Raw genomic sequence first — 10,659 nt, 5'->3', positions numbered from 1 at the left:
TAAGTCAACCTGGGTTGAGTCCCTTCTTCGGGCTTGAGGTACTTCCAATCCTTCATCCATGTGACCGAGGAAATGTCTCAGCAGATGGGACACTTCCCTGTGTGGTGGCCAAGGATAGATAGGAATTGAGGTGAACTGGTCACTGGAAGCTAAGTTTAGCTTTAGGTCTGAGCCACGTCCTATAATCCAGTTAATGAGAGTGGATGCCAGGGCTCAATTCCAACCTCTGTACTGGCTCAGAATCCATATGGGAGGGAGGTGTGAGTCAGTGGATGATGGGATTATATCAGTGATGCTTTATTGCAATAGCATTCTGTCTGGAAGGGTCTGATAGTTGTGTTATAATATTCCCAGTGGGAGGAAGAGTTTTCTAAAAATAATATAAAAAGTAAAGAAAAACACAAGGCAATATATTTGTCACATTACTAAGTTAAACAGTTTCTCCTCTCATCTAACTTTTTTATCTGACAATCATAAAGTGTATTACCTTTAAATCAATAGGTCGAAGGAAGAGATTAATCACCCTTTTAAACTACAAATGTCAATGAAACCTGATAGCATGCTATAAAATTTTGTATGTGGAGCTATCAAAATTATTTTTCACAAAAAATATTTGCTAATGATTTAGAAAAGGAATTGATGATTAAGGAAATAATTATCAAACATTTAAATTATGAGACCACTAGTTTGATGATTCCCCCCCCCCCCAGTTTTCTCATTCTTGTTCTCTAAAGTGAAAAAACCCTAAGATTTAAAAATAAAAGAAAATACTTAAAACCATTCAGATAGCCTTTGATGTTATCACCATCTTTCCACTAATTTCCAAACCTGTCAGGGCTAAAGAAAGATTGGAGAATTTTTGCCAAAGAGCAGAGCTTCCATACAATGTGCTCCCTTTGGGCTCCTTGAACTCTCAGCACTAAGATTCAGAGAAAATTCAGAGTCCACTAGATACTGCTTGTACCAGCTTATTACCTAACTTTCTACTACTAGGCATAATGGCAGTTACAGCAACAGCTACTTTTCTGTAGTGGTAACGTATCAGCCATAGTCTAGAGCCTTACAGGCATTTATTTCATTTAAATCTCACCTCCCACTGGTGAGAAATAGGGAAAAAATTTTTAAGCATCCTGGTTTATTTTTTCACAATATAGGATTTCTCCCCTCAGGTGTGGTCCCCATAGTTTTCACACCACCAAAGCACCCATAATCTTCCACCATAGTCCACTGTGCTTCCGCCCCCACTTTCCTACTCTCCTTCTTCCCCTCCCCTATGTGGAATTTAAAGAAATCAAACAAAGGATCAGAATGAGACAAATCATAAGACTGACCCTTGAAAGTTTGGTCAATAGACTTGGGAACAAATCTTAATTCATCAGAGATCTCCATTCTACATGCAGCCACTTACAAAAGTCTTATGATTTGGGATCACTATAAGTTTCCACAAGATATCTGTGTAGCAATTTGTTTTTCTTTGGCATAAGGCTGTTGTAGAGATGTTCTAAACTGTAAAGATTGGGGCTCAGTGCAGATATATATGTGTGTTTGCCCTGTGAAATGACACTCACCCTCTCGCCATTTTTTCATGCCACAGTACACTCAGTAAAGAGATTAAGAGTCTCAAGTGTGAGACCCAGCTGGGGTAGTTTGTGAACAGTTTCTACCATATACTTTCTGGAATGCTCAAGTCATTTCCTGTTATTTGTCAGTGACCTCAGAATTGCCACTAACAACCTTCGCTCCCACCAGTCTCATTCTCTCTCTCTTTACCTTCTCCCATTTCCTTCACTCCCCTCTAACCCTTTACTTCTAAACACTCATCTAATACCTATTTTTTAAAAGGGAGTAGAGAAGATCTCTCTCCACATGCAGTGGGGAGGGATTTCAAATTTGGGAGTTGGACAGTGGGCGCCTTCAAAATGGCTTAGAATGCAATATTCTATGCTTCAGGGGCTATTGGGACTAGTCTGGTAAAACTGTTGTAGTAAAGCAAAGAGCCTTGAGAGCTGGTTGGATTGTCTCAAAAATAATAGAGTGGGGATAACAGAAACCACATGAGGAAAATGAGGATGAATAAAGTGATTTGCTCAACATAGTGAAAGCTAGAGTCAGACAAGATTTAAAAACAAAACCCTGACTTGCGAGTTGAATAACTTGCGAGCTGACTTTTGTCATACTCTTCAATTATTTTACAAGCAAACAACAAATTTGTAGGTTATCTTTTACTATATCAATATGCTGAGTTCACTGAATTTTACCTTGAATAAATAAAATGCATAACATACAAATGAATGTATCTAATGGTGATTTTCAAAATATTTAACAATAGGTATGGGTCAGACACAGAGCATTCAGAAAGAATGAGCTTCATAAGTGACCATTCTAGCTATCCCAGGGTATACTACATGAAAATCAGCTGCACATTTATCATCTCACTCCCTTCCGCACCACACCGTATCTGAGTCTACTCAAATGACAATTTCCTTGACTCTGGTCTTTAACCTTTTTATATTCTAATGCATTCATTCACTCTGAGAACGTAAGTTTAGGTACTTATAAAAGTGTTGCCCTTCTGTAGACGTAAAGTTTTGCTGACTTTTGAGTAGAAATCTTTGATCACTTGCTATTGTTTAAGTTTAGGAACATACCCACTTCCTAAACCAATAAACCAATGGTGATTTTCTTGCCCACCCAATGTGATGTTTTTATCATCTTAGCAAAAGTAATTTCTCAGAAAGATCATTTACTAATAATTTCTACTTTTATTATTCAAAGAGCTTTTATAAGTACAAGTGTCTCTGCAATGTTATAAAACTTACATTTCAAGATTAAATATAAAATTTTAATTAAAATATGAAGGCATTAAAGTCAGATTCTAATCCTTTTATGCAGTCAATGAAATGAAACTGAAAGAGAGAAGGATAGTGGATATTTTTAATGATCCACCCAATCTTTTTAAATTTCATTAGCTTCTAAAAATAAGTTATCTGAGATAATAAATTTCTTCTTCATAGTGGCAGAATTTTTTAATAAAGTTGTTATTATTCATCCAGTCAATATTAAAATAATCACAGGAATGTTATGTTACAAAATTAAAGTTTTGTCTGATAATGAGCACATACCTTCCTTTTGTAGACCACTTCTGTGTAATTTTATTTTATTTTATGTATATGTATACATATACATAAAATATACACAAAATAAAATATCTTATCTCAGCATTCAAAATAGAAACAGATAATTCTTTAATTTTATTGAATACAAATACATAATAAGCAACTTATAGTTGCATAACTTTCAGCATTTTTCTACAATATTTTAGTACACATCATCCATACCTCCAGTCTCCTTCTTCATTTCCATTAAATTGTGGTTTGGGGCTGTCCCTGGCGGCACAATAGGTTAAAGCACTGTATTATGGAGCTCTCTGAAGCCACTGCAGCACAACGTTCGATTCCCAGCCAGGGAGCTGACCCACATGACATGGCAGACCTCTCCTGACCCACCCGCTGCTCCCCTCAGCAGTGTATTTCAGTAGATCTGCCTATTTTGCTCCCCACTCTGTTTTTGATGATTCCTCTCACCCACCACACCTCTGGCCTATAATTAAATCTTTAAAAAGAAAATTGTGGTTTGACCCCAAAAACCATGAAAAATGTTCAGCATTCATTTGATCTTACATATACATGAACAATGGAAAAATTGTTCTTTGCCACCACAATTATGTTATTACACACCTAATACACTGTGAATAAGTTTAACTTTTCTGGTTGCTTGCACAAAGTTGCTGGTGTTCTCTTTTTCAAAATAAGTAAGAGTTTTGTGGCTATTAAAAATGACAGGTAGTAGAAGAACCATTATCATGAAGATTAGAAGAATAGCTTTTGAAAACGTGACTTGCTATAGACAGTAAATAAAACTTCAAAAAATGTCATGTGGCCCTCCCTGGTGGCGCAGCGGGTTAAAGCACAGCACTGAGAAGCTAAAGCCGCTTCCGCATGAGTTCGATCCCCGCCTGCCCCAGAGGTGACCACATGGCGTGGCAGACCTCTCCTGACCCACCTGCTGCTCCCCTCAGCAGTCTACTTCGTCAGTCGGTCTGTTCTGCTCCCCACTCTGTCTCTGGTGAAGCCTCTGGCCTGTACCTCAGTTCTGTAAGCACAAATAAATAAATCTTTAAAAAAAAAAAAGTCATGTTGTATACATAATAAATAGCACATCTCACCCACTAAATTAGTATTTGTCAATATAATAAAGAAGATTATAAATTTTTAAAATGAAAGAACAACAATAACATCATTTTAAACTGAAAATAACATCATATATATATACATATATATGTATATATGTATATATATATATACATACACACACACACACACACACACATACATACATATATATAAATAAACCGGAGACATCCAGGGTACATTTTGAATTTGAAGAATGAAAGGTACATATAGGTAAGATAAGCAGACAAGAAAGGGAAAAAGAGACATTTCTTTTTACGAGCAGTGAATAAAGGGAAAAAATTAGGAATGGAATCAGATTGGATTCAAATTGCTCTGAAAATACTAAACAAGGACAAATTTCTTAAATTCTCAAGAATTTGAAAGTTGTAGCCCCCTCCCAATTTATATCTTGCCAAACCTTTATGTTTACAGAAACAGAAGTATTTTAATCATTCTGTTCTTATAATTATCTTACAATAGTATTTTATAAATATTTTATACTAACAGCCTAATACAAATATGCTTACCTCAGGAGTGTGTGAAAAATTTTGAAGCAGATAAATTGGCATTCATGGTTTTATGGTAATTGACTCCTAGAGCTAGTTTCTTAAAACTAGTCTGCTTTATTCTTCTTTTCAAGCTCACATTTAATAATCACCCTTTTCTTAGTTGACAAAAGAAAGGTTCACTTCTTATCTACCTAGAAAATTACTATTGTTCATTATTGCCCTTGGTGTACATATATCTGGAACAATTCACATTCACAGTATTAGGACTGAGAATGTGAATGAATCTAAAGATTTGGTTAAAACACTTCTGCAGGTGAGGGAGGTAACATCGATGTCTAATAAATTGAATGAAAGTTGATGGATTATTTAAAAAACTGTTTTACACTAGTAAATGTAATATTTGGCTAATAACACAGGAGTCTAAGGAATTGAGTGACAATGCCGTGGAAAATACTTTCTATTTCTATCTACTTAAACATCATTTACATTTTCTAGAATTTATAGAAGTGTACTCTTTTCAGTATGATTTCTTTCACTCAACATAATACCTTTGAGATTCATTCATGCTGTTGTATATATTCACCGTTTATTCCTTTTTACTAGTGAATGGTATTCAACTGCATGCATATACAGTTGATTGACTCTTTTGGCTGTTAGATATAAAGTCACTATGAATACTTATGTGCAAGTAAAACATGGGCACATATTTTATTAAGCATGTAATATGTAATAGTACTTTTCTCTTGCATACATATCTAGGAGTGGAATGAATAGAGAATGTGGTAGGTATATGTTGAACATGGAAAAACCAATAAGCTTTTTTCCAAAGTGGTTAGTCCCTTTACATTCCCACCAGCATTGTATGAGAATACCCATCCTAGTTAACACTTTGTACAGTAAAGCTAAAGCAGTGTTTAGAGGAAAACTTATAGTTTCAATGCATCTAATAAAAAAAAAGTCCTTAAATCAATAAGCTACTCTTCTAACACACGAAACTAGAAAAAGGGAAAAATTATATCCATCCTAAAGATGCAAAAAGTAGAAACTGAAAGATACAAACTGTTAATATTTGCTCAGGAAGAAGTATAGATGATTTCACAGCTCCTCTACCTGGTATAGTATTTTAATTCACCATTTATTTTTATTAAGTAAGAAAGAAAAATCCCAGTTGATTGATAAAATTTATCAACATTAAGGAAGAAATAATTCTGTTGCTATACAATCTCTTTAAGAAAACAGAAGACAGGGAAATACTTATTAAAGATATGAGAAAGAAACCACAGGTCCCTATATCTCATGGATATGGATATACTCCTTCAATATTGCAATATAATTCAGCTATATATAAAAAGGACAATATATCACAATGAATAGGGTCTACCATGGGAATGCAAGATTGGTTCAGCATTCTAAGAGCAAGCAGTATTACTTACTATATTAATAGACTATAAAAGAAAAGTATATGATTATCTGAACAAATGCAGAAAAAGAACCTGGCGCTTCCATCTCAAGAATCCCCAGCACTGGCATTTGTTCAGTGTAGTTCTCAGAGCAGAAAGAGCCTGTGATTAGGCCAGTACTCCCCTGGCTAGAGGTGAGTTGTGATTGCTAATGTGTACTAAGGAATAGAGACTCCATGTGAAGTAGGATATCACTTGGGCAACAACCTATCCAAAGCAAGTTTCTGGCGCCCTTTGTCATGGCTGGGTGTTGGGGCCTTCCTTCCACCCGGGGTTTCTTCGCCTGTGTGCCTTGGCCTCTCTGTCCCGCATGACTGCCCTGAGACAATGGCCCACCTAGGTAACCAGTGATTTGACTGTGTGGTCAGGGTGCGGGACAGTCTGGGAGTAGATTGAAAATGACACCAAGTGCCTGCAGGGGACGTTCTCCCTGTATAAGTGGCTGACATGATGTCCCCTGTTCCCTAGATAATTGACACCCTCTGATCCCTTTGAAGTCCTGTTACCCATGAAGATAAATACCCTTTGTTTTCTCTGGACCCCATTTCTCCTGCCATTGTTCCATAATCAATCATGCTTGTTCACTATTATTAGATAAATAGTAAGAGGGCTGTTCACAGGACAGCATCTTGCCTTGCAAACCTGCTCCACCACTTTTTTCTCAAGTGTGTCCCCGGGGACATGCGGGCTCAATTCTCTCCTCCAGAGCTGGGGGAGGTGGAAGGGCAGATGTTTCAACAAAACATTTCTGTCTCTGTCATCAGTATAATGTAAAGATCTGAGTCTTAGAAGAAGTAAACAAGAGAGTAAGAGTGAAATAGCTCAGAGGGCTTCAGACTTGTTTTGGTAATGCCTTAATCATTTTTGTGACTTATTTTTTAACTTAAATAAAATCTTTCTATTTATAATCAGAACTATTTTTTTTAGACTTCCTCCTTTATGAGACAAAGAGCACTGTGAAGATTCCCAAAAACCTTGCTTAGTGACATTCCTTCTATTACCTTTGGGATGTTTTCCCTGGTAGTCTCAGGGTCCATGTCCTTACTTTGGCCTTTGAGACAACAGCAGCAGAGGCCTCTAGTCCTACCTGGAGCAGGGCACAAGGTGGATCTGTTCTAGTAACAACAATGACTTGAAACTAATTGTAGCTCCTGTCCATTCGTTTCCCCATTGCTCACATCGAGCTCCAATATCCTAACAACCTACAAAGAGCTTCAATTCCATCCTTTCCTGTGATTTCACCTCTTGGTTTTCCAGCTCCTTACAATTTCAATTCCTCAAATTCGTAAAGTCTCCCTAAGATGTATACATTCAGACATGCTGTCCCTTCGATTTGAGATGCTCTTCCCTTCACTCTTTAACTCATTAACTTCTATGCATGTGTCAAGCCTCAGCTGAAATGTCTTCCTCCCGAACACATCAACCTGTTTTTGGAAATTTTCTCCACTCCACTTCTCAGTATCCTTCATTGTGCTTAGCATGGCTGGCCGTTTTATATTCCTTTGTGACCTCTTCCTTGCATCTTTCATTCACTAGGAAATAAATTCCTGTGCAGGCAGGAGCAATGCTTTTTACCTATTCCTTTATGTCTCTAGTCACAGTAAGTGAATGCCAGTTCTAAGCCCTCTCAAAATATGTTACCATAATTAACTTTTAGCATCATAGCATACCTGTTAAATTCATAGGTACTGTATAAGTAAGATAATAAAAACATTGTAGCCTAAAAAAATAAGGTATGGTTTTGAATGTGAAGATAGATTGAAGTGTTAAGAGCCTTGAGCAGCTCTACCACCTGTTCCATCAACATTATCACTGCGGGTTGCTACCACATGTGACAGATAGTGGAGAACAAAAATAGATTTGCAACAATTTCCAATCAATTCTTGTACTTTTCTGTACTTCTCCCAACCATTTCTTTGTAAATGCTCATGTTATGAGAAGCATGTAATCATTTGATTTTTTTTTAGTGGTCTCCTACTGCATGGCTGACTCAGTGATAACAATCAAGATAGGGAATCCAGGAAGTATGTCCTCTCCAGCTACTAAAATAGGGTGATATGTTGGTGTCCATTTGTTATTTTCTGGTTATTTGCACTTTCAAATAGTATTGCAAAGTCAGGGTAACAAGGTTGCAGTGTGCAGTCTATTTCTGTACTGGAAGCTCATCATAGCTGTAACTCTACTTTTCAGTTGCTAGACAACTAATGGGTCTAGGAACAAAGTGACAATGATAAGGAAATTAATAATGTTGACCATTTTGCTCCTAGCCTAATGGCTTACTTAATTAATTGGTTGTCAGGAACAGCAAAAATATTTTGATGTCCAGAGATCTTCACAATAGGAACAGCCATCTCTAATAGAATCAGAACCCATGATAAGAAATAAGTGGATCTCTATTTGATACCAATGATAGCATTATGACTTCAAACTATGTATGGCTTGATAAATAATTGGGGGGCAATAGTTAATTATTTGCGATTAGACTTATTTTAGGAAATCTTACAATCAATTTATCTTAGCTAAAACGTATAGAAAGAAGCATCTTTTTCTCTTGTAAGAAACCAGTAACAAGATGAGTGTTTCCAGTGTTCAAGGCATCTTGATCAATAAGAAGTAAAAGGACAGGGAAATGATTTAAACTCCTTTCTAGCTTTCTTAAAGAAATCAGGAAGGTGCCGTTACTATGGGAACACACAAGTGGGAGAAAAAAAATAAACACATAAGAAGATTATGGGACACCAGAACTCATAAAGATCATCTGATGACAAACTGAGTGATCTGGTACAATTTTGTGTTCGTGGGCAGAAGATCTGAATGAGGGTCCTATGTGAATCAAGTGACTTTGTTTTGCTGTCTTTTGTCATCTAGAAATTCCCAGTGAAGAACATGCTTCATGTTGATAATGTGCATAAAATATTTTGTTATTTAAGTAATGGTTGTCCAATGTTTCAAATAATCTTTAAAGTGTTGGGGAAGAGGATTGTGGTGCCTGGGGGAAATTCTATGAAAATCTTAACTGTGTCTTTTTCATTATCTCCTTTTCTAGAGTGACATCAAATGTATTCACTTATTAATATAGCCTAAACCTGCCTACACTCCACGCCCCTGAGTCTTCCCTCTTTTAATGTGGCCATTACAGTTCCTTAAGTGGAATTCCAGAAATAACTGTTGTAATCGCATATGTAGTTGAAGGACACAGTCTTTAAGAAGTGCAAGGATGGAGGTTCAGTATTGAAAAAAACGCACTTGGAACAGTTATAGAAGTAGAACTAAAATTAGCTGCAATTGGTAACAAGAATCCTCACATTAAAATAACAATAACAATAGCTATTGTTGATTGGACACCTGCCAAGTGCGACACAGCCTGTTCCTTTACATTATTCATCCTAATCCCTGCAACAAATCTGTAAGCCTGGACTGGGGCCAACACCTGCCTCTTTCCACAATGACATGTTACCTCTTTATTCAACTACAGATGTGCATAAAAAAGAGTAGTATTGCCCAGGCAGGAAAGAGAAACTGAATGCAGGGTGTCATTCCTTCACCTTACCACACATTACAGTGCCTGGCACATAATAGGTACTCAATAAATATTTTTGGCATGAATGGAAGATGAGAGATTTAGATACCAAAATTTTAATAATGCTTAACTCTGGATGGTGGCCAGGAGCTACATTTTCATTTGGGTTTCTTTCCTCAGGCTTTCTGCATTAAATCTGTACTTTTGTAAATTAGAAAAGTATGAGCACTATAAGTACATATGATGCTTAAATAGCTTGAAAATTACTATCTATTTAATTCCTAAATGAAGAGGGCTTTTTTTTTTTTTTGCACACATCGGACCTTATTTAGTTTTCTTGTATATCACTGCAGGCTTTAACTTATTGTACACATAAATCCAAGATTACTTAAATGCCTCTTAGCAATAGACTTTTAGCACCAGCTATAGCATCTGCAGAATGCCAATTGTGCTGGTGGCTCTGGATCTCAAGCTGAGGGTTGCTGTGGCTTTCTCCTGGGGAATGAGTCATGATTTAGGGGGCCTCTTATGCTTTCTGAAAACAGAGCTTCAACTTTCATCTTTAGCCATGCAAATGTCTTAAAAAAAAAAAAAAGAGTCCTAAATGTATTCCTTCAGTCATGCCCCTGTGCTTCAGGACAGCCAGCAATGAACAAAGAAAATCCCAGCAAATATTATGGTATTTAGATCCCCAAACTAGGACACCAAGAAAGTACTGGATTTAAAAATGTTCAGTGCCATGGCTTTGTTTTCTGAAATTATCCCGTAAAATATGATCCTGAAGTGGTATATGCTATGGGATCACTGGGTGGTGGACTATGAGTGCCTTGGTGGTGGGTAGTTATTATGGGAACCATGCCAATGAGGCTATACTTATAAAATATTAACAACTCTTCAATAAAATTAAAGAAAAAAAGTAGATGACTGGATTAGAAAGA

The sequence above is a fragment of the Condylura cristata genome, unplaced genomic scaffold, assembly GCF_000260355.1.
Source record: "Condylura cristata isolate star-nosed mole 26May11 unplaced genomic scaffold, ConCri1.0 scaffold00004, whole genome shotgun sequence".
Classification (NCBI taxonomy): domain Eukaryota; kingdom Metazoa; phylum Chordata; class Mammalia; order Eulipotyphla; family Talpidae; genus Condylura; species Condylura cristata.
The sequence above is the reverse complement of the archived record's forward strand: the minus strand, read 5'-3'. Positions refer to the sequence as shown.